Here is a 25,927-nt window from a genome sequence, read left to right as displayed (position 1 = left end):
CATTCATAAATTCCAATACATCACATAATATAAACAAATTTGGTTCTTCTCACAACTATACCTAAGTGTGCAATACATGTCTGCATTTCTGCTCATTTTGCAATGATTTTGCAATATTCCCCATCCTGGCCGCTTTCTTTAATATTGTCCCCCATCTTGACCACCATCCTGTAATAATGTCCCTCTGTGGCGCCCTGCTGTGCACTGGTGCCACAGAACCCAGAAGGGTGCATGGATGGACTTCTCCACAAGAGGCCCTCACACATTCACACACCTCCACCCTACCACCTCAGACCACCAGAGGGAGTCCTTCAGGGATATATAAAGGGAGGGTGGAGCCAGGCAGCTCAGTCTAGTTAGTGAGTCTCTCAGACACAGAGAGGGACAGAGCTCAGAGTTGAGCAGAGAGCGTGCTGACGCTCAGAGAGCAGCGAAGAGGCAGCAAGCTGGCTGCTGTGCTTAGCGAGCCAAGGCCTACAGCACGTGTGAAGGCCTAGTGAGGGCCCTGAGTGTGGCCGAAGGATAGAGGAGAAGGAAGAAGTAGCCAAGGGGGCAGAGGAGCTTACCAGGCTCACCCCGAGATATATACCGGACACCGGGTCTGCGCCTGCAGGGACCCTCAATACCCAGTAGGAACCACCGGAACCCCTGGAGGACTACAGGTCCCAGGTTCACCAAATACTGATTGCAGTACCAGGGCTAGGAGTCACGGAGGCCCCAGCATCCAGGGAGAGTGATCTGCAAGAGTAGGCCCTACCACCAGGTCAGCAGGTGCAAAAGAGAGACAGCAACCAAGCTAGGCCTAGCTCCAGGCAGGTCAGAAGCTTAGCGAGTAAAGCCACGGATCAGGAGGCCCTATACCCGCTCACTAGGGAGAGTCCAAAAGTGCGCCCTTGTCCGGAGTACCCTGGACCGTGCCTGCAACATCACCAGTAAAGGTACAGAAGCTTACCCCCGTGTGAGTGTCCTTCTTTCCTCCGGGACCATCCTGCCGTCTCTCCCTGCACCACCATCCATTACACCTCACGCTGCCCTGGAGCTAGCTCTACCTGTGGAGAGCCACACCATCCCTGCTGCCATAACACCAGCTCCAGAGGACGGCTCCAGAACTTTCCAAATCCCCTATACATATTCCCCCTTTTACTGACCACCCTGGGTCACGGACCGGGCCAGCCACCGTGATATCCCCCATACCGGCATCCATAGGCCCAGCACCTGGTACCCCACGGCCCAGGGGGCGCGTCACCTCCACCTACACCTCTTCCTGGTATAATTTCCTCCATCCTTTGCCTCTTCCTATTACAACCCCTGGAAAAAATTATGGAATCACCGGGCTCGGAGGATGTTCATTCAGTTGTTTAATGTTGTTGAAAAAAAGCAGATCACAGACATGGCACAAAACTAAAGTCATTTCAAATGGCAACTTTAGGGCTTTAAGAAACACTAAAAGAAATCAAGATTAAAAATGTGGTACTCAGTAAGGGTAATTTTTTTCAGACCAAGCATAATTTTTGCCAGGGGTTGTATAATGTCCCCTGTCCTGTACTCTTTCTGGTAAAATGTCCTCCATCCTGAGCCCTTTCCAGTAATAATGTCCCCCATCCTGAGCCTCTTCCTGGTATAATGTCCCCTGTCCTTGACCCCTTATTGTAATAATGTTCCACATTCTGATACCTTCGTGTAACAATGTCACCCATCCTGGTATAATGTCCCCCATCATGGGGGCTTCCTGGTGTAATGTCTCCTGTACTGGGCCCCTTACTGTAATATTGTACACCATCCTGACACCATCATGGACCCTTTCCTGTTATAATGTCCTCTATTGTATAACCATGTCCCAGAATTCCCAGCCCCTTCCTAGTATAATTTCTCCCATCCTGGACCCCTTCCTGGTATACTGTGCCCATTCCTGGTATAATGACCTCCATCTTGGTATAATAATCCCGATCCTTAACCCCTTCCTGGTGTAATGTCCCCCATCCTGGGCTCCTTGCTGGTATAATAACCCCCATCCTAGGCCCCTTCCTTGTATAATGTCCCCCATCCTGGGGTCCACTGTTTAATTTTTTTTTACATAGCGTAAACTGACCAGCCGTGTGTGTTTGAAATCCTCAACATGTCAATTTTCTTGTGGACATTCAGAGTTTAAAGTCAGAATTGCATTGCATTGCATAAAATGCTGAAAATCCACAGGTAAAAATTAGAGATGAGTGAGCACTAAAATGCTCAGATGCTCGTTACTCGACCTAAACAATTTCTTGGATGCTCATTTCAAGTAACGAGTATAATGAGCGTCAATGAGAAATCAAAGCATTTTTCCAGAAGACCCTACAAGGAGGTCTGGGGGGCACTGAAAATGATGAAATGGATGGTAAAAGTGCTGAATGGAAGGAGAACAGCATGGAGAAGACCCCTGGAAGCATCTCTGACTCCCAGATCGCTACTGAGAACAAATTTCCATGTCTCAATGTTATAAAATTCTGTGAGGCATCCATGGGTTCAAAATCTCACTACACCCCTAGATGAATTCCTTAGGTAGTGGAGTTTCCAATATGGGGTGACCTGGGGGTGGGGGTTCTGCTGTTTTGGCACCTCAGGGGCTAAACTAATGGAGCCCATAATCTATTCAAAAGGAATCTGCGTTCTAAAAGCCAAGTAGCGCTCCTTCCCATCTGATCCCTGCCGGGTGCTCAAACAGTAGTGTATATCCACATATAGAATGCTGCCACATGCGGGAGAAATTGCAGAACAAATTGTTGGGTCCAAATTTGGTGCTAAAACAGTGTTTTTGTAAAAAAAAAAAAAAATTTGTTCTCACATCTAAATGTGTTATTCCTTGAGGGGGCTAGTTTCCAAAATGCTGTCACTTGTGGGGGTTTCTGCTGTTTTTCATGTCAGGGGCTCTCCAAATGTGACATGGCATCCACTCTTGATTCAGTCTTTTTTGCGTTCAAAAAGTCAAAACGGTGCTCCTTCCCTTCCAAGCCTTGTTGTGTGCCCAAACAATAGTTTTCCCCCACATATGGGGAATCAACATGCTCAGTAGAAATTGCACAACAAATTTTGTGGTCCATTTTATCCTGTTACCCTTGTGAAAATAAAAAATTTGGGGCTATAGTAAAATTTTTATGAAAAAATTTTCATTTTTGCTTCCACATTGCTTTAGTTCCTGTGAAGCACCTGAAGGGTTAATAAACTTCTTGAATGCGGTTTTGAGGACTTGGAGGGGTGCAGGTTTTAGAATGGTGTCACTTTTGGGTATTTTCTGTCATATCGGCCTCCCAAAGTCACTTCAAATGTGATATGGTCCCTATAAAAATAGTTTTGTAAATTTTGTTGGAAAAATTAGAAATCACTGGTCAACATTTAAACCTTCTAACTTCCTAACAAAAAAAAATATGTTTTAAAAATTGTGCTGTTGTAAAGTAAACATATGGGAAATGTTATTTATTAACTATTTTGTGTGACATAACTCTCTGGTTTAAAGGCATAGGAATTAGAAGTTTGAAAATTGCAAAATTTTCAAAATTTTCACCAAATTGTCGTATCAAAATTTTTTACCACTATCATGAAATACAATATGTCACTAAAAACAGTCTCAGAATCAGCGGGATCCATTGAAGCGTTCCAGAGTTATTACCACATGAAGTGACACTGGTCAGAATTCAAAAATTTGGCCTGGTCATTAATGTCCAAATTGTCTCAGTCACTAAGGGGTTAATAGACAATTTACACAGGAATACTGCGCTTCAGATACACTCTGAATGATCTGTATTAGACGATTGTTCATTGGCTGTCATTGTTCTCGGCAGCACAAGTCTTGTGCCAAGAATGATAATGTTATGTGCATGCCAAAAGATCATTTCACCTGACGATTGAGCAGTTTGTTTATTCGGAGGATTTTTCGCAGCCGATTTAGGCCGGTTTCACATGTCCGTATATTTCGGTATAAACCGGTACCAGAGATATCCGTGTCTCATGTTTCCCTGTGTGTCACATGTGGCAACCATGTGCCACCCCTGAGCAGCATCAAGATCACACGGAACGGTGCCTGGGAATCACTGTACAGTTAGCACTGTTCCCATGCGCGGGGTGCTGAACACTGCCCTCATCATGGTTCCTACCGGTGCTGCGATCAGCACCAGCAGGAGACAATGATGAGGGTAGTAGTGTCTGCTCCCGCAGTGTCCACCTGTAAAAATAAGAATAAAATAATAAAATCCTTATACTCACATGTCCTATGTGTCCCTAGCTTTAATTCTCTGACCGCTGATGCTGAGGAGCCAGGGATAATGAGCCGCACCAGCGAGCGGGCCCCGGAGCTGAGCTCAGGAGCGGTGTCCTGTCACTCAGTGAGCCCAGCTCCGGGGCCATGTGTCTATAAATTCTTAGTGGGGTTTTTCCTAAAATTGTCAGCCGTTGGACTCACTGCATACCCTATAACTGTATAGCAGACTCTCTCTTTTCTAATGGGAACATGTCGTACTTGTTACTGTGGCCCTGCTCCATGTGTCTTTAAATTCTTAGTGGGGTTTTTCCTAAAATTGTCAGCTGCTGGACTCACTGCATACCCTATAACTGTATAGCAGACTCTCTCCTTTCTAATGGGAACAAGTCGTACCTTGTTACTGTGGCCCTGCTCTGTGTGTCTTTAAATTCTTAGTGGGTTTTTTCCTAAAATTGTCAGCCATTGGACTCATTGCATACCCTATAACTGTATAGCAGACCCTCTCCTTTCTAATGGGAACATGTCGTACCTTGTTACTGTGGCCCTGCTCTATGTGTCTTTAAATTCTTAATGGGGTTTTTCCCAAATTTTGGCAGCCCTTGCAGTCACAGCATGGGCATTACCACTTATAGGAGACCCGATCCTTTATAATGGGAACATTTTTTTACTGAGACCCTCCTCTATGTCTCTTCAAAGGGGTATTGGGTTGCATCCAAATTTCTGGCAGCCCTTGCAGTCACTGGATAAGCTATAACAGTATAGGAGACCCACTTGTTAATAATGGGAACAACAAAGCATAGCCGGCTGATGGCTCTCTAACAATAGCTAGGGCCGACTGCTGGCCTTTTAAGAATAGTAAGGGCCGTCTGATGTCCCTATAAAAATAGGCTTTATGACTTTCAGAGTCCCTCCATCATAAATAAAACAGGAAGTGTCTGATGATGTGTCACACACCACATTACCAGCTAAGGTTGTAAAATGTTAAAATGACATTTCCCGGTGAATGCATTTGTCTTAAAAAAATACATAAAAAAAACCAAAACAATAGGATCTTTCTTTAGTATAAAAAACAGCGTCACCAATTTAGCAACAATGTAATCACATTGTTCAGCTCATGCACCTCCTCCTCCATCTCCGAAATGACCACATCAGTCACAAGCTGACAGCACTGCAGCACTGTCTTGGCCAAGCAGCAACAGGCTGTGCTGAAGATAACATGCTTAATACTTAATTGACAAACCGCCCAGCGCTGCAGAGTTGTTGAAAGCTGTAACACAGCAGTCTGATCTGTGGCTCTCACCGCTGAACATACAGCCAGGCATGGTCGTGTGTGTCAATGTCCGGAACCTGGTGACGGAGAAATGACACCCAGAATAGATATGGTTTCCCTCTATGCCAGACCTTTCGCCGAGCTAAATACAACGCTCAGCAAAAAAAGCTGTGGAGTGGCTCCATACCGTCCCTGGCCACATTCACCTGTCCACGTGTTTGTGGTTAGGCGGTCCTTCCCAGTAAGTGCACTGGGGAGGGCACTGGTAATGTTGTGGGACCCATGCTTGTGGAAGGCGGAGACGACACCGGGAGAAACAGTGGCGGCTGGGGACCGAGTATGGACACCCGGCCGCCGCAGGCATGAGGTTATGAAAAGCTTCCGCCTCCACGAGCCTAAAAGGCCACATTTCAAGTGCAAGCAGCTGTCAAAAATTTGGCAGTATAGTATTGCAGCCTGTGGGTGGGTGGCTGCCTGCATACTTGCGCTTGCATTCCAAGGAATGGGGTAGGGAAAACTGAATGCTGCACTGGGACAAGGACGTGGACGGTGATGTCTGCAACGACAGGTGCATGGCGGGAGGCATCTTCGCATGCGCCAAGAATCACTTATGATGGGCACACTTTTAGGCAGTGACCTGGGAGTCAGAAATGGTTCCAGAGGTCTTCCCCATGCTGGTCCCATGTCTTTTCAGCACTGTATGCATGTGTCTGATGATGTGTCACACACCACATGGCCAGATAAGGTTGTAAAATGTTAAAATGACATTTCCCAGTGTATGCATTTGTCTTTGCTGAAAGCAATGCAGAAGTGCAAAATCGCATCAAAAACTACGTGTGAACATAGCCCAATGTGTGGAGGAGTATTTTTGGTTTTGGTTATTTATTTTGCCATATATACAAGTCATTACCCTGGAAAGGATGTTCCTTAATATATTTCCCAGGAAAATCCATTTTGGTTTTGTTTTTGTATGTTTTATTGTGAGTCCGTAAAAGTGGCGTAATACTCTGACAACGTTGTTGACAGCAGTGACTTGGGAGTCAGAAATGCTTCCAGGGGTCTTCCCCATGCTGTTCCCATGTCATTTGGGCACTGTTCCCATCGATTTGGGAAATTTTTAGGCCCTCTGCAGACCGCCGGGTGGAGCCGCCTGAAAAATGCTCGAGTTTCCCATAGACTTACATTGGGCTCGTTGCTCGGGTCGAGCACCCGAGTATTACAATGTGCTCGACCCGAGCAACGAGTACCCAAGCATTTTAGTGCTCGCTCATCACTAATAATAATGCCTACACACTGTAGTTCACTCCCAGAAGATTTAGGTCTGAGCCGAAAATACAACAAACAAGCGTTTTTAAATGAAAAAAAATTCTGTTGTTTACCCGAGAAACACTCAGGTAATCCTACCTTAAGTTCTTCATAGCATTCTGCAGGGTATTTACTCATGTACTGCTGAAGATCGGCAACCTCCAGAGTCAATCCTTTCAAGCATTGAGCAAGCTCCTGGATGGTACACATACTGAAGATAACCCAGGAAGAGGAGAGGAGAAAAAAAAACAAAACTTTTTTTTTTTTAAACAGGGCGGGACATACTGTTATGTACTGCAACTTAGAACTAAGGAATAGGAGGGAAAAGCTGTCCCTTCACTGAGACTCAGCTTAACCCTACGCTGGAGTGGGTGCCCTATTATGAATAGCCGCACCTAAACTCCTGCACTGAACTCAAACGAAGACATGAAGGAAGGGGAAAAGGGGTCCCTAAAAGATCTAAGGACTGGGAGAAAAACTGGAGACCTCCTAACAGAAAAGTTAGTTGCAGAAACGAAGATAAAAGGGAACAAAACTGGTGGAACAAGAAGTCCCAAGCAATCAATTGTCCAAAGCACAAAGAACTTAACAAGGCTACTTAGCCAGAGCACAAGCGTAACAACACTGATGTGCAGCATGGAATGGGAGACAGGTGCTAAGTAATAAAGAGTGAAGAGATCACGTGACCAAGACACCCAGCACCAGAGGAAAAGACTAGAAGCCAGCAAACCACAACAAGATGGCCGATAGTAAAACAACATAGATTCTAACAGCCAGACTGCCAACAGCCAAGACTTCCCTTTCCTGACAAAGAGGACGACTGTCCATGCTTTCCTCCTCCTCATCCTCCACCTTTCCACCTCTTCATTCTCCCTCTCCTCACGCCATCCACGCTGACCAGGCGGTATGAATGTTGTGTGGGTAGTAACATCTGTAGCGCATGAAACCAGCTCCTGTTCCTCCTCCTGTTCCTCCTTCTCCTCATTATCACCCAACCTGCATTGAGATGAGATGAGGCTAGGCTGTGTAGCATCAACCTGTATAGTTCCTTGCTCCATATCATGCTCCGCCTGCAATGCCTCCTCTTTAATTGTGAGCAACAAGCGTTTCATTAGACAGAGAAGAAGGATGGTGACGTCATCGCCGCTCACCATCTTGATGGAGTCCTCAAAGTTTTGGAGGATGGCACAGATGTCAGACATTTATGCCCACTCATCAGCTCTTATGTGTGGAGGCTGACTTGAATACCGACAGGCGTATTGAAGCTGGTACTCAACGACTGCCCTCTGCTGCTCACAAATCCTCCCCAACATATGCAAGGTTGAGTTCTACTGTATGGTGACATCACACACCAGTTGATGAGCTGGAAGCTGCAAGCGCTGCTGAAGCACAGCGAGGGTGGTGGAAGCTGTAGCTGACTTTCCGAAATGGGCAGACTGACGGCGTACTTTGACAACCAGCTCCGGCAGATCCGGGTAAGTTTTGAAAAACCGCTGAATCACTAGGTTGAGCACATGGACCAGGCATGGTACTTGTGCGAGGTTGCCAAGCTTCAGAGCCACCACCAGGTTCTGGCCATTGTCACACACCACCATGCCTGGCTGTAGGTGCAGCGGTGACAGACAGAGTTCTGCCTGCTCTGTTAAAGCTGTCAACAACACCATAGAGGTGTGCGGTTTGTCCCATAAGCATATCAGCTTCAGCACAGCCTGTTGCCACTTGGCCGAGGCAGTACTGCAGTGCTTCCAGCTTCCTACTGATGTGGTAATTTCGGAGATGGAGGCTGAAGAGGAGGAGGAGGTTCAGGAGCTTTATAATGTAGGGGCAACCCTTATTGACCCAGGGCCCACAATCCTTAGCGTCAGGAGGATGTGTTCCGTCCGACTGGGTCCCGGCTTCCCCTATTAACCCAGTGTGCCATCAGCGAGATGTATCGTCCCTGGCCACAAGCACTTGTCCATGTGTCCGTGGTTAGGTGGACCTTCCCTGTAACTGCATTGTTGAGGGCACGGCTAATGATCTGGGACACGTGCTTGTGTAAGGCAGGGACACCACACAGGGAGAAATAGTGGCAGCTGGAAACCGAGTACTGAGGGATGGCCGCCACCATGAGGTTGAAGAAAGATTGTGTCTCCACGAGCCTAAAAGACAATATTTAAAGTGCAAGCATTTTAGAAATGTGGCAGTTTAGTGCTATGGCCTGTGAGTGGTTGGCTGCATATTTGCGCTTGCGTTCAAAGGACTGGGGCAGGGACAAATGAATGCAGCCCTGGGACAAGGATGTGCACGTGGTTGCTGATGGTGGTGGTTGTGAGTGTCAAACTACAGGTGCAGGGCGGGAGGCATCTTTGCCTGCACCATGGACAGAGGATTGGTGTGCACGCACAACAGCGGTACAGGCAGTATTGTCACCCTTAGACACTGTTTCTGGACTCTGACATTACTAGTCGGGTGCTTTGCTGTCATGTGCCTGAGCTTGCTGGTGGTGGTCAGGCTGGTAGTTTTGCTGCCCCTGATGATGCTGGCATGGCAGATTTTGCAAATAGCCTTTTTTTGGGTTAACTGGACAGTTTTTAAAAAAGAGCCAGACTCTGGAAGACCTAACAGTTGGACTGGCAACTTTCCTCGTGTTAATGTCCCACCTCGTCTTCCCCGTATGCACCCTGGGCCTCCTTCTGACTCGCTGGCAATTGTGTCTCATCATCATCATCCACCTCTTGCGACAGTAATTGCACTTTTCGACCGTCGCCTTTATGTAACCATGGCTGCTCAAATATTTGGGCATAGCTACATGTGATCTCTTCTTGCCCCACTTGAAACGGGCCAGGAGAGAGGCCCAAATCTATAAATGGGAAAGTAAACAGCTCTTCTGAGCGTTCAAGTGTGGGATCAGCTGTCTCTGGGCACTCGGCATAGTGGGAGTAAGGAGGATCAGGGTGAGGAATATGTGGTCCATACTCATGGCTACTGAGACTGGACAGTGTGAAAGACGGTGGTGGTGGTGGCAAAGTGACTGGAAGCATTATATGCTATCCAACCAACAACCTTTTCACACTGCTCTGGCTTTAAGAGTGGGGTTCCGCTGCCCACTACAAAGTGGGACAGGAAGATAGGGTGACCATGATGTGGGTGCTTGTTGTGCTCACTCAGCAGACATAATTTCAGCTTGCCCACGGCATAGGCCTTTGCGTGCACCATCACCATTACGTCCACTTCACTGTCCCTTGCCAAGCGTTTTGCCCATTTTAAATGGAGTGTAATTTTTGGCCCGCTCCAAAAAATGTCACGATTATAACTGCAGTAATATCGGATCACGTCTGATGACCAGGGTTTTAGGCAATGGCCTTATAGATGTGGTATTGGTCAGCGATCAAGTGTGAATAGGATGAACAACACACAACTGGCAGACTTTAAATGGAGGGTAATATGTAGCTTGCTCCAAAAAATGTCACGATTATCTCCTCAGTAATATCGGATAACGTCTGATGACTACGGTTTTAGGCAGTGGCCTTATAAATGTGGTATTGGTCAGCGACCAAGTGTGAATAGGATGAACAACACACAACTGGCAGACTTTAACCCTTTAAGCCCCGGAGCATTTTTCGTTTTTGCATTTTCGTTTTTGCTCCCCTTGTTCCCAGAGCCATAGCGTTTTTATTTTTTGGTCAATATGGCCATGTGAGGGCTTATTTTTTGCGGGACGAGTTGTACTTTTCAACGCCATTACTAGTTTTATCATATCCTGTACGGGAAAACGGGAAAAAAATTCCAAGTGCGGTAAAATTGCAAAAAAAGTGCAATACCACAGTTGTTTTTTATTTATTTTTTTTACCATGTTCACTGAATTCTAAAACTGACCTGCCCTTCTTATTCTACAGGTCATTACGAGTTCATAGACACCAAACATGTATAGGTTCTTTTATATTTAAGTGGTGAAAAAAAATTCCAAAATTTGGTAAAAAAAAAAAAAAAAAAAAAAGCGCCATTTTCTAAGACCTGTAGCGTCTCCATTTTTCGTGATCTGGGGCTGGTTGATGGCTTATTTTTTGCGTGCCAGGCTGACGTTTTTATTGATAACATTTGGGGTAGATCCGATGTTTTGATCGCCCGTTATTGCATTTTATTGCAATTTTGCGGCGACCAAAAAACATAATTCTGCCGTTTAGAATTTTTTTCTCGCTACGCCGTTTACCGATCGGAATAATTCTTTTTTTATATTGATAGATCGGGCGATTCTGAACGCGGCGATACCAAATATGTGTATGTGGGTTTTTTTTTATATATTTTATTTTGAATGGGGCGAAAGGGGGGTGATTTAAACTTTTATATTTTTTTATTTTTTTTTATATTTTTAAAAACTTTTTTTTTTAACTTTTTGCATGCTTCAATAGTCTCCATAGGAGACTAGAAGCAGCAACTGTCCGATCGCCTCTGCTACATACAGGGGACGAGCAGGTCCCCTGCATGCAGCAGAAATGGTCCTGTGCTATGAGCGCCGACCACTAGGTGGCGCTCATAGCGACAAGATCATGACAACCACAGGCGTCTGCTGCAGACCCTGGGTTGTCATGCACGTCCATCGGCGACCCGCGATCACGTGACGGGGTCGCCGGTGGGCGGGGCTTATGACGCGCTACCCGGAAGCGCGCGTTAAATGCTGCTGTCGGAGATTGACAGCAGCATTTAACTGGTTAACAGCCGCGGGTGGATCGCGATTCCACCCGCGGCTGTTGCGGGCACATGTCAGCTGTAAGAATCAGCTGACATGTGCTCCGTTCAGTGAGGGCTCAGCGCAGCAGCCCTCACTGAACGGAGGGTACGCAAAAATGCGTACTAATACGTCCCCGGGGGTTAAGTGGTTAAATGGAGGGTAATATTTGGCACGCTCCAAAAAATGTCATGATTACCGCAGTAATATCAGATAACGTCTGATGACCACGGTTTTAGGCCTTATAGATGTGGTATTGGTCATAAACCAAGTGTGAATAGCATGAATAACACACAGCTGGCAGACTTTAAATGGAGGGTAAAATTTGGCATGCTCCAAAAAATGTCATGATTATTACAGCAGTAATATCGGATAATGTCTGATGACCATGGTTTTAGGCAGTGGCCTTATAGATGTGGCATTGGTCAGCGACCAAGTGTGAATATGTTGAACAACACATAACTTGCAGACTTTAAATGGAGGGTAAAATTTGGCATGCTCCAAAAAATGTCACGATTATTACAGAAGTAATATCATATCACGTCTGACCACGGTTTTAAGCAGTGGCGTTATAGATATAAATAATCAGGATTAAGAGCAAAAACAATTTGGATGTGAATGTATTTTAATGCACACCTGAAACACACTTCTTTTTTGTGTAGCATCATGGGAAAGTGTAAAGAAATCAGCCAAGATATCAGGAAGAGAAATGTGGACTTTCACAAGTCTGGCTCATCCTTGGGTACAATTTCAAGATACCTGAAGGTGCCTCGCTCATCTGTACAAACAATTATACATAAGTACAAACAAGATGGGAATGTCCAGCATTCATACTGCTCAGGAAGGTAATGGGTTCTGTGTCCCAGACATGAACGTGCTTTGGTCCAACATGTGAATATAAATCCAAGGACAAAAGCAAAAGACCTTGTGAAGATGATGGCAGAAGCTGATAAGATTGTGTCAATATCCACAGTGAAACGAGTACTGTATCAACATAGGCTGAAAGTCCATGCTGCCAGGAAGAAGTCATTACTCCAAAAGAAACATAAAGAAACCAGATTAATATTTGTAAATGTACACAGGAACAAAGACCTTAATTTTTGGAAACTTGTCCTGTGGTCTGAAGAAACTAAAATTGAACTTTTTGGGCATAATGACCATCGTTAAGTTTGGAGGAAAAAGGGAGAAGCTTGGAAGCCTAAGAATACCATCCCAACTGTGAAATACGGGGATGGCATCATCATGTTGTGGGGTTGTTTTGCTGCAGGAGGGTCTGGTGCCCTTCACAAAATAGATGGCATCATGAGAAAAGAAGATCATGTGACAATACTGAAGCAACATCTCAAGACATCAGCTAGGAAGTTAAAGCTTGGTAAGAAATGCGTCTTCCAAATGGACAATGACCTGAAACTGTAATGCACACGCCCGGGCTGAGCGGCGTGTGCGTGCGATTCCACTGGACCATGCCGGAGAGTGAATGCCTGGAGGGGCGTAACTAGGTATTCACCCGATCCGACCAGGGTCGCACGACGGCATACGATGCCAGTGCACCAAGGAGGAACCGAGCAGAGGGACCAGGTGCTACTCCAGGACAGACCCGGGACACAGCTGTTGACCCACACAGGGGAATACAGGAACAGACAGGTTAGGCTGGCACACAGACTGGTGGGTATAGGCAGGCACGACTGGTATGCAGGCAGGCGGGTATGCAGGCAGGGGGGTACAGGCAAGCACGGCTAGAGTGCAGACAGGGAGGCGCTAGCAGGTAGGAACACAGGCGGGATAGGACCCAGTACACAGTGGGACTCAGGAACAGAACCACAGATGTGGCGGACAAACACAGCAGAGTGAGGCCGCCCAGAGAGGCGAGCGAGAGCAGGGCAGGACGAGACCGCCTAAAGCGGCGAGCGAGAGCAGAGCAGGACGAGGCCGCCCGGAGCGGCGAGCAAGAGCAGAGCAGGACGAGGCCGCCTGGAGCGGCGAGCAAGAGCAGAGCAGGACAAGGCCGCCCGGAGCAGCGAGCAAGAGCAGAGCAGGACAAGGCCGCCTGGAGCAAGAGCAGAGCAGGACGAGGCCGCCCGGAGCGGTGAGCAAGAGCAGAGCAGGACGAGGCCGCCTGGAGCGGCGAGCAAGAACAGAGCAAGACAAGGCCGCCCGGAGCGGCGAGCAAGAGCAGAGCAAGACAAGGCCGCTCGGAGCAAGAGCAGAGCAGGACAAGGCCGCCTGGAGCGGCGAGCAAGAGCAGAGCAGGCTAGAACCGCCAGGAGCGGCGAGCAAGAGCAGAGCAGGCTAGAACCGCCGGAGCGGTGAGCAAGAGCAGAGCAGGCTAGACCCGCCAGAGCGGTGAGCAAAGGCAGAGCAGGCTAGAACCGCCGGAGCGGTGAGCAAAGGCAGAGCAGGCTAGAATCGCCGGAGCGGTGAGCAAAGGCAGAGCAGGCTAGATCCGCCGGAGCGGTGAGCAAAGGCAGAGCAGGCTAGAACCGCCAGAGCGGTGAGCAAAGGCAGAGCAGGCTAGAACCGCCAGAGCGGTGAGCAAAGGCAGAGCAGACTAGAACCGCCGGAGCGGTGAGCAAAGGCAGAGCAGGCTAGAACCGCCGGAGCGGTGAGCAAAGGCAGAGCAGGCTAGAACCGCTGGAGCGGTGAGCAAAGGCAGAGCAGGCTAGAACCGCCAGAGCGGTGAGCAAAGGCAGAGCAGGCTAGAACCGCCGGTGCGGTGAGCTAAGGCAGAGCAGGCTAGAACCGCCAGAGCAGTGAGCAAAGGCAGAGCAGGCTAGAACCGCCGGAGCGGTGAGCAAAGGCAGAGCAGGCTAGAACCGCCGGAGCGGTGAGCAAAGGCAGAGCAGGCTAGAACCGCCGGAGCAGTGAGCAAAGGCAGAGCAGGCTAGAACAGGGCTCTGTTCACACGGAACAGACAGGAAGGGAAAGGCAGAACCAGATACCCACAGGGTACTTGCAGTGAAGTAGCGAGTGGACCACAAACTCACAACCGGGAGTACAGTGACAACGAGCAGGAGTTAGGTACGAGTTCAGACTGTGCAGAAAAAGGAAAGGTTCGGACATAGAGAAACACGGGAAAACAGGCTAGAAGAGTATACAGACAAGAACAGACACAGTAGCAAGATACAGGAGCGGGTCTAGGAATGCAGCCCCTAGAAGGTGGGAGGAACAGGCCAGGAGCGTGTTCAGACAGGACAGACAAGATACAGGAGCGGGTCTAGGTATGCGGCCCCTAGAAGGCGAGACGAACAGGCAAGGAGCGTGTTCAGACAGGCCTGGAAATACAGCCTCCAGGATAGGCAGACAAGAGAACACAGAAGGGGACCTGGCACAATCAGAGTGAAAGACCACACTGAATGAAACACAATGCTCAGGCAGGGATTCATTGGAGTAGCTGGGTTAAATAGCAGATGACAGACAGCAATAGGCTGAGAACACACAAGGGGTGTGCCTGCAGCAGGTACAAGAAACAGGAAGTGATCGGGCGCCGCCCTTAAGCAGCAGACACAGAGGCAAGCAAACAGCATGGAGGGAAGCCAGGCTAGCAGACTGGACTGGAGATCAAGTGCGCGCTCTTGCACAGTGGGAGATGGACCACTATGCAAGGACGCCGCCAGGTATGTTACAGAAACATACTGCCAAAATGCTAACAAAGTGGCTTAAGGATAACAAAGTCAATGTTTTGAAGTGGCCATTACAGAACCCTCATCTCAATCCTATTGAAAATTTATGGACAAAGCTGAAAACGCAGGTGTGAGCAAGGCGACCTACAAACCTGGATCAGTTACACCAGTTTTGTCAGGAGGAATGGGCCCGAATTCCGACCAACTATTGTGAGAAGCTTGTGGAAGTCAGATCCAAGTCATTCAGTTTAAGGGCAATGGCACCAAATACTAATGAAATGTATGTAAACTTTTGACTTTGTAGTAAGTAATAAAAATGCCTTAAAACATTCTCTCTCATTATTCTGGCATTTTGGCAAATATTAAAAATTATGGTAATCCTAATTGACCTAAAATGGGAAAGGTTTATTCTGATTTCAAGTTATATATTGAGAAAAACATGCATATGTGTCTTTTTATATAGTGTATGTAAACTTCTGGTGTCAACTGTATATACAACTCCAATTTATAAGGAGGTTTTTCTCTAAAATTCTGCAGGAATCAGAGTGGAAAAGATTGCATTAATTCTAGGGGAGAAAATCAACTTAAATACAACACATAACATTCATAGTACAGCAGGTCCTATTTCACAACTTCAAACTTTTACAGTCAACTTTTTACAGACTGATGATGTCATAACAGTCATGACAAATCAAAGGCTGTCCTAGAGACTCCGAATGTAAGAGATCCGCAGGCCTCCCGTCTACCTGCCAGGTGCCACTGCCCTGGAACATGAACCGGAGTCTTGCAAATCGATCCGCTCATCTCAAATTGGGACTTGGATTTATTTTTGTCATTTTTAGTTGTATCTGAAGCGCCCCCTGGGCCGTGGGGTACTCGGTAGCCGGGTCGGTCGATGCTGGGGATGTCATGGTGGCGGTGACCCGGTCCGCGACCCAGAGCGGTCAATTAAAGGAAAAGTAAAACGGGAATAAAGTTTTTGGAGAATAATATTTTGTGACGCCACCTGTGGTATGCGGCTATATAGGGCTACCGCTGCGGTGCAGATCCACTGGAGCCGATGGTGACGCAGCAAAGTTGGTTCAGTTCTCCACAGGCAGAGCTTAGCTCCAGGGCAGTGTAGATGGTGATTTTATGAGGTAGATGTTGTCGGTGCAGTGTAGTGCAGGGCAGTTGATGGCGCATCAATTATTCAAGGACACAGTGGGTCTTCAGGTTTTACTCACAGTTGTTCAAGACTCCAGGTTACAGTTACCGGTGTGTAACATCGTCCTGTGTCCTCCGGGGTAGGGGTCCAGCAAACCCTCAGGTATCTCAGGAGCACTTACACGGGACCCCGTTCTATGTACCTTTTTCGGTCGTCTCACTGCGCTGGCTCTCACCCTCCTGCCCTGCACCTCACAATCAGTGTCCCAAGCTAGTGGCCTCGGGTCTTGTCGGGCGACGTGCTCTCAGTCCCCTGGACCCTATGCGGCCACCTTTTCGGCGATGTAATTGTGGATTTTGGCTGAAACACCTTGAAAATGCTACTGCCTCCGGTTGGCTAGCTGAGAGTGGTTGTTCTCAACTAGTTTGGGGCCGGTCCCCTTCTGCAGCCTGATCCCTCCACGTCAGCGTGAATTCGGGGTCACGGGTTGCCTCTGCACTCGCCGTGCCTCTGGGATCCCTTCTGTCTTCCAGGAACCCTCCTCACTGCTCCTCTCTTCTTTCCTCTCTCTCTCTCTCCTCCTTGCTCTCCTGAGCAGAGCTCCTCCTGAGCTCTCACAGACTCCTCTCCACTCAACTCTTTCTCCTGACTCCAAGTCTGTGCTCTACTGAACTTCTTCCTCCATCCACACAAACTACATGGTTCCCCCTCTCTTGGTTCCCCCCCTTCCAGCCAGGGACAGGGCTCCGCAGTGAACAAGTGCATATTGCACCGCCTGCTGGTCTGGCGTGGTGTAGTGTTGGATGTAGATGTGTGGGTCCTGGGTAGTACTCCATCCTTACCTAAGAGTGGGGTACCACACCTCTGGGTGAGATGCAGTACCTCTGTGGCAACTGGACCTGCAGGGACGCCACATTAGTCAGAACTCTTTCATTTTTACATAAGCATCACTATATGACATCTGGCTTTTTTGGTGTCTTTAAGGCCGAGTTCACACAGAGAGTAAATACTCATTATTGCATTTTCGCTGCCTTTTTTATGAATTTTCTCCCTTATTTGATGTGTTTTTGGTGCAGATGTTGAAGCTGTATTTTAAATGTGTTTTTATAATACAGGAAAGCTTTGATTCTGCACGTATTTGGCTGAGTGCAGGCGCCGGGCAGCATAATAACGCTGTTATCCTGCAGATTAACCCCATATGTGCAGGCTAATAGCGTTATTTCTGGTGACAGTTTCCCTTTAAGCTGTGTATCTAATCCTATCATGTGTAGTTCAATCAAATAATACAGTCTGCTGAGCTGTGTATCTCATCCTATCATGTGTAGTCCTATCAAATAATGGAGACTGCGTTCCCCTTCATCTGGTATTAACCAGAATGCCCTGGGCACATTGCCATTAGGCTGGAAAAGCTCCTCGAAAATAATAAAAAAATATGAAAAAGATGACAGCACCGGGGTCTTTGAAAAATTGATACAATGTGGATTTGTTACCACCACAAAGTGCCCATATACAGATATAAATATAGGTCAAGACTACATTGATTATAGTATTTATTAGGAAAAAAGTAAACGAAGAATGAATTAATAAAGATCACAAAAAAATTATCAAACATGATTCATAATAAGGGCTGGTTCGACAGGTAGGCAGGGTAGGCACTAGCCTAGGGCGCTACCCCTTGTCTCCCCGAGGGGGCTCAGTTTAAAAAAAAAAATGACATTGTTTCGGCCCCTTCCTCCAGTCACAGGCATTCAGTGAGTCACTAACACCGCTCACCGCCTGTCGCTCCCTCTCTGCACTGAATTGTATTTGCCTCTTTAAGACAATCTGAGCGCTGCCCAGGACAGGAGCAAAAGAGCTGTAATCAGCTCCCTCCCCTGCCGGTAACTCCAACAAGACGCAGGCTACTTCCGGTGTGTTCTCTGTTACAGGATGGCGCCACACAGGAATACGGCACTAGAAACGCCATCAGTTTTGTTACAAGTTGCATCTGTCACATGACCTTAATTGAAACCCACGGCCTCCATTATACTAACAGCTATATTAGTTTCCATCACTATCCTTGGGTAGGACATGTAAAATATAGAATGTCAGGGATGAATAACGCTATTTGTCCCTTGTAATGTGTAATTGGTCCACAAACAATGAACGATTCTATATAGAACTTTGACATTGCGCTCCCTTTTAAGCCTCATCCCTAAAGTACGCCACATTTTTTTTACTTGTGCTGGTATTTTTTTGGTGAGAAAAGTAATAATTTGAGTGGAAGTGGTCGTCAGAGATTATTATCGGACTGATCGGAGGGAGGAGGTGCAGTATTAGGGGTCCTGTTACCTCAGTTTCTTGCCTATTCCTTTGGTGGGGGTCACCATAGGCTTCATTTGCCTAAGGCACCAAAATACCTTGTCCTTATCATGATATTAATAAAAATAACAAAAAGCAGGTCTGTATATGAGAAGAATTTAACCAAACGCACAAAAGAAACTTAGATGTTTTATATATACATATATATATATTTGTGCAATAAAGTTGTTACAAATTTGCAATGATGATAAAAGAAAGTGTGTAGATACAGTGACTTTCTATAGAAAGGAGCAGATGATTCTGCTCCTCAGGCCTCGGCTTACACTTTTGCCGCTTTTGGACATCCAGGTCTGGATCACACATGAGAGAGGAGAAGAGCAGGAATGTGTGACTTGTGATCTGTATAGTTGGAGTTTTCCTGGATTCCTTCAGCATCGCGATTAGCCATATGGCCTTCTGTCTGACCATGGTCAGGAAGGTGAAGGAGCAGCCGCTTCCTTCTGTCTGACCATGGCCTGGTAGAGGAAGGAGCAGCCGCTTCCTTCTGTCTGTACATGGCCAAGTAGGAGAAGGAGCAGCCGCTTCCTTGTGTCTGTACATGGCCAAGTAGGAGAAGGAGCAGCCGCTTCCTTCTTTATGTCCATATCTTGTAGTCGTCTCCTTACCACCACATTGTAGATGAGTCGTCCAGATGGTAACATAGCAAGTATGGCTGAAAGAAGTCCTTCAATTTCAGCCTTTAATTACTTGCTATGTTGATCCAGAGGAAGGCGAAAAATAACCCTGAGGACTCGTTGCTGGATCATCCTCATATCAAGGGAAAAAAATTCCTTCCTGACCCCAAATATGGCGATCGGAATAAATCCCTGGATGTTTGGTGCTCAAATCTACTTGGATGTTATGTGGTGGAAGCTTGGTAGGTTTGTCACAGTCCGGTAAATAAGAAAGTCCAGTGTAATTGTCTCATCCGATTAATGTAAATCTTCATTCCTGGATGTTGCTGGAATGGGGCTGATTTTTATCAGCCTAATACTCCTGCTGTAAGAAGAGAAATATACACGTCTGAGAATCAGCCCCTCACATACAGTATATACAGTACTAGGGGGATATAGCGATAAGGTGTATAGTGGGTAAGTGTGTTACTGGGTAGTGATAACACTATGGATGTCTGTATGTGTTGTACTTACATAGCAATATGGGAATGGTGGGTCGGCTCTGCCGGACTCCACATCGCTCCAGTCTATAGAATAGAAAAACGGATGCGATCTGATGGATGATGTAATGGCAGATCGGGCAGATGGAGATTTGCAGAGAAGCTAGAAAATGATAGAGACCATTAGTCATTATATTATGTATTATTACTGACAAGTTTTTACACAATGTCTATGGACTATTCCCATCTTATCTTCTATCTCTTTTAGTAATCCCCCCATCATACTTATCCATCTGATCTTACTCACCCCTTTTATGATGTCCATGGTATGACAGCAGATCCCAGGTGGAAAATAAGGGATGTCATCACGCAGAGACTGGTGGTATTCATCCATTGTGCCTTTGCAATAGAATGGCTGGTCACCTACACTCATTATATATAAGATGACGCCGAAGGAAAAGGAGTCTGCCAGATGGTTGTAGCCTTTACTGGCCATTATCTGTGGAAACATGAGATTGGAGAGGAGCTTAATATACCGGGAAGGGGATTTACACACAGAGACTATGAGGACCGGTCTGTGATTAGATATCAGCAGGATACATTGGGATCAGATTATCCCTCAATCCTACTATTGGCATCAATCACACAGAGATGTTCCTTACCTCGGGCGCTATGTAACCCTTAGTGCCCACCTTGTTCTTCACTATGCCATCCTCAAATACATTCATGGCTGCTAAGCCAAAGTCGGAGATTTTGATGTGTCCGGTGTCTTGGAGGAGGATATTATCTGGCTTCAGGTCACTGCAGGGAGAAGGAGCAGACACTGATTGTGAGGACAATTCATGGAAAGAACTTTCTACAATAGATATGTAAGGAGACAACAGAGAGTCACAAGTGACAGATTTATGAAGGTGAAATGATTACCGATGTATGATGCCGCGTTCATGCAGGAACTGGAGTCCGCACACCATCTCTGCCGCAAAGAGTCTGTGGAGTAGAAAGGATGGATCAGTGGTTACATGCACAATCATACAGAGAACATGAGGAGATCACACACGTGTCCTTTTCATGTCATTATTTTCTCCTGTTGTCGTTGTCCATTGCTCTAGGACTACAGTGCGAGGGCAACGGATTATTAATATTCAGTATAAGACATTTACCTTGTTGTCCTTGTGTTAAACAGCATTGAATCTGCCATGTGGTCAAACAGGTCTCCTCCGGCCATATAGTCCATGGCTATCACATACTCCAATGGTGATTCCATAAACGCCCGCATAGTCATTAGGTAGGGGCATCCGGCAGCCATTCTCAGGACTTCTAGCTCTGTAGAGAATATGTCCTCTCTACAATAACTTCTGTCCATGATTTTAATGGCCTGAAGTCCTTCATTAACCAGATCTAATGCCAAGATGACCTGGAGAAAAATCACAACAGATCAGACCAAACTCCCATCTATTAGTGTGTAGTAGTTCACTAGTTTATCTCATATATCATTACATATGAGCATCCTGTAATGAATATGTACAGCCCTCCTGTGCATCTGGTGCAGGATACATTGATGAACATGGTGGAGGATAAATTCACACTTACATTTCCGAAGCCTCCCTTTCCAAGAACTTTCTGGAAGTCAAGGCTGTCAAAGTCAATAGTATTATTAGTGTTGACCACTTCTCTCAGGGGTGAAATACAGATTCTAGCATCACCGGGGTCTTCTGCTGGCATGTCTTCTATGTCAGGGGGTATCATAAGGCCTCCATCTGCTGAGAAAATACAAGATTTATTAAACCCTTTGCGAACACATAATGGAAATGTTTGTCATGTTGTGCATAAAATGTATGAAGCGGGCTCATTAGCTGAGCATGCACCATATCAGGCAGATGCTGGCTGTATTACATAGCTGCCACTTGCCTATAACTGCAGCGACTGGAGCACACTCCAATTACTGTAGTTTAACCATTTCAATGCTGACAGTGATATTTAAATGAAGCTATTGCCGATTTGTGTGCACCAGCACCTATTAACCCCCCAGGACACTATTGCAGGGGGTCAATTGTTTAAAATGACTACCTGGGCCTACTGCTGAAAGCCCCAGTCTGTCACTTTTGGCCTAGTGTTAAGACCAGCCTGGCTTAATTTCATACGAGAATGTCAATTTATCTATATACAGTTCTACCACAGTATACAGTACAAGCGATCAGAAAATCACAGGTTTAAGTCCCCCAAAGAAACTAAAAAGTGAAGTAAATAAAAAAAATAGTTTAAAAAAGGGAAAATGTAAAAAATATTTGAATCACCAAATTGACATAATTATAATCATATTTATAAGCACATCTTGTATCCGCATAAGTCCGATTTACAAAAATATAAAATTAAATATTGCAAACAGTGAACACTAACATGATAAAAAAATTAAACATTAGAATTGCATTTTTGGGGGGCGCTGTATCCACCTAAAAAATTGCAATAAAAAGATATCACAATGTCCTGTCTACCCAGGAAAGGTATCAATAAAAGCTACAGTTCACCACGCAAAAAATCATCAAGCCCTCACACATCTCCATCCAGCGATCACAATCACACAGTTCCAATGTCTCAGAACATGGCCACACAAAGCATTTGTTTAAATAAAATTCTTAAGTATTTTTTAGAAACCCCTATGCAAGTTCAGCAGTATCATAGCTGTAACTGACATGGAGAATCATTTTGTCAGGTCATTTTTACCACTCAATGAACATCTAGAAAAAAACAATGTTGGAATCACTTTTTTTCCACAATTTTACCACAGATTAAATCTTTTTCCCCGTGTTCCAGAACATTGAATGGTAAAATAAATAATGTTCAAAACTACAGCTCGGCCACTAAAAAAACAAGTCCACATACAGCTACATTGCCAGAAAAATTAATAAATAAATAGTTATGGGTTTTCAAAGGAGGGAGAGAAAAAAAAAGGTTGCCTGGTCAATAAGGGGTTAACAAATGTAGCTCCAGAGAAAATATTATAATTTTAAATGGCATTATGTAAATGAGCAGGAAATGTCTAATATTTGGGCTCTCATTTATCAAAACTGTCCAATAGCAAAACTGTCCCTGTTGTCCATAGCAACGAATCACAACATAGATTCCATCTCTTAACATTCTATGGAACAATGAAAGCCGCATTGTGATTGGTTGCTATGGGCAACAAGGACAGTTTTTCTGCACTTTTGATAATTGATGCCAGTACATAATATTAGGAGTATAATCCTCCTCACCCCCAGTCTTATTACACTGAGCAGATCCATCTTACCTGGTCCATCTGTATCCAGTGATGTGTTTGGTGGAGAAACACTCAGCTGTTTGTTCTCTGGGATGGAGATGTTTTCAGCTGATGACCTCGACCTCCGTAATGCACCATTCCCATTTATAATGGGTTTAGCGTAGATGAGACGTCTTCTACATTGGACAACCCAGTCTCTGCTGTTCCTGATCCTCTTCTGGGCTGCCGCTCTTTGTAGTTTCGGTGCCTCCAGACTTTCAGATCTGGAGGATGTCACTTGTCTCGGTGTCTCTTGGAGAACCTCTTCCAGCTCTAACTCTGCGCTGATGTTTCTCCTCTTATTGAGGATGGCTTCTTTGTTTCTCCTCCGTATTTCAGGGACCAGATCTCCGAGTTTTTTCAAGGCGATAAGTATGGCCCTCTGAAGCTCAGCGGAGGTTGCAGAGTGAGACTCCATGAGGGTCTCCATTTTCCTTCTCTCTGTAAGGATCTCATGTCTTTTGGTCTTTCTCATTTTGTCCAGAGTTTGACGTTTGGACGCCATTTCTGAGGCGTCAGTGTCCACGTCCGGTAGTATAAAGCCTTTTCGCCCAATAGCGAACAATGGTACCTGCTCTTCATTTAATCCTCTCCTCTCACTGAGAACCCGATCTCTATGGGCTCTTCTTCTCTCTTTATCCATTTTATAATCAATTTTTGCTTCGTTCGTGACGAAAAACAAAAGGGGCTGCCTCACCCTTGGGAGTCTGTAAGGCAGTGATTTCCCTTAGGCCGGAACACTGGGATATAGAATGCGGTGATGTCATCACATCACTTGTGACATCATTTTCATTCTGATCTCACCTCACAATGAGATAGATGGATAGATGGATAGATAGATAGATAGATAGATAAGAAAAAAGATAAAAAACAGCACAAGCAAAAAGTTTAGGTGAAAAGCCCCCTGTTATATACCAGTCCTCTTATATAATCCAAAAATATGGAGGCAGCACACAGATGAAGTAGAAAAATTTATATTATGTAATAGCCCATGTAGCTTCAGAAAGGTGCACAATACTGGACCGAAACGTCGCCACATGGGCTATTAAATAATAAAAAAAAAAATTGTCTTCAACTGTGTGCTGCCTCCATATTTTTGGATTAGATAGATAGATAGATATCAAATTTGGAGGATGCTGAACCAAACTTTTGCTTATAAATAAATAAATATATATATATATGCACTGTGTGCTCAATTTGCATTTTTGATTATTCATTTTAATATTGAACAACTCCAGTGCAGTCGGTCAATTTAAAACGTTAATAAACCTGAACCCTGAATATTTAGGAAAATAAAAGTGAGGTTTTGTCTTTCTTATGAGAATATCTATGTGTGCAGAATTATTATTGTTTTTTTTAAACTCGTTTCTTGAAGAATTCTTTATAATAAATGTTACAAACATACAGCAATAAGATATAAATCCGAATCCTGTTATAAACATCAGTAAATATCCATTTTAAAACAATGTTGCAGGTATTGTATCACACGTTTAACAATAGATAACTGCAATACAGTAAAATATTTAATATATATAATCGTCTTATCCTGTCTGTCTGTCCAGGAAATCCCGCGTCGCTGATTGGGCCAATCAGCGACGCGGGATTTCAGAAAAAGATGGCGGCCGTTAGCGGCTCATCTGCCGGACGGAAGTCAGCGGCGATGCAGCCGGGAGATGAGCGGCGCTAGCTCCCAGCTGCATAGTCATGAAAATACAGAAAAATCTTTCAATGAGAAGGTGTGTCCAAACTTTTGGTCTGTACTGTATATGATAAGGTTCCGCTTTGTATCTTATTTTACAGTTTGGGATAAATTAGTTCTAGATCAGGACTCTCCAGTGGACTTTGGACTTGGGGCTTCTTTGTGACCACCATTCAATCCCCCCACCTTCTATGTACCATCTGTTTCATTTTTTATAGTCCCATGTTAAGTATTGCTTATTTCTATTTTGCGTTGTACCCTGCATATTTATTTCCCCATAGAGACATAGTATCTTCTACACTATATATATTTTGGAGTTAGGGACCTGCCTACCTCCAACCCTGGTCTTCATGTATATTGTTTGGTGGCTCTTACAAACTGCAATACATATATATTTTTCACCATTGCTCATAGACTTGGTGTCTGTATCTGCCAGATCTTGTGGTCCTCACTTAAGCATTACGTCATATCTATCTTTATAGTTTCATGTTCTTTATTATATTTCTCATGTTAAGTCTTTTGTTTTTTTATTTGTTGTGTGGCGCCCCTGAGGGTTCAGTCGCCACAGGGGTACTGCACGTCAGATAGAGATGTGGTATCTCCTCTCCCAGGTAAGGATGGAGCATCACTCAGAACCCCACTTCGCACTCAACACTACACCACTCCTGTCCTGTAGGGGGCCTAAATGGACCAGGGTGCTGCCCTGGCCCGGGATAGAGGAGATGGGGGGTAACCAAAGATAGGGGGAACCAAGTAGTGGGTGAGGGTGGAGGAAACACTTACAGGAAGCACTTATAGAACCATATATAATAAATGGCCATCTTTAGTTCAAGGTCTTTTGATTGTGGTCTTCTGTCAGGGTCCAGCAAGAGTCTGCAGCTGGCTGAAGATTCACGGTCCTCGTTCTCTGGCCTTGAGACGAGGAGCGGGTCAGGGTTAACCAGTTTCTCTGCCCGGTCAGGGTCCTGTTCTAAGAAGGCCTTGGAGGGGAGCAGAGGAGATAGGCTCCACAGGCAAAAGGATCCCAGGGGAATACGGACGGAGCGGAGTCGCCACCTGTATTCTTCACTCTGGCTTAGCCAGAGGGATTCCTTCTGCAAGAGGGGTGACCGGCTCCCGATATCTGACTGTGTACTTCACGTCACTGTTGGAAAAGCCCGGCGGCTTAGTGGATCCCAGGGAGGAACACAAGCGGGAGGAG

The sequence above is a fragment of the Phyllobates terribilis genome, unplaced genomic scaffold (assembly GCF_046119375.1).
Source record: "Phyllobates terribilis strain yellow unplaced genomic scaffold, ASM4611937v1 Scaffold_455__1_contigs__length_1453912, whole genome shotgun sequence".
Taxonomy (NCBI): Eukaryota; Metazoa; Chordata; class Amphibia; order Anura; family Dendrobatidae; genus Phyllobates; species Phyllobates terribilis.
The sequence above is the reverse complement of the archived record's forward strand: the minus strand, read 5'-3'. Positions refer to the sequence as shown.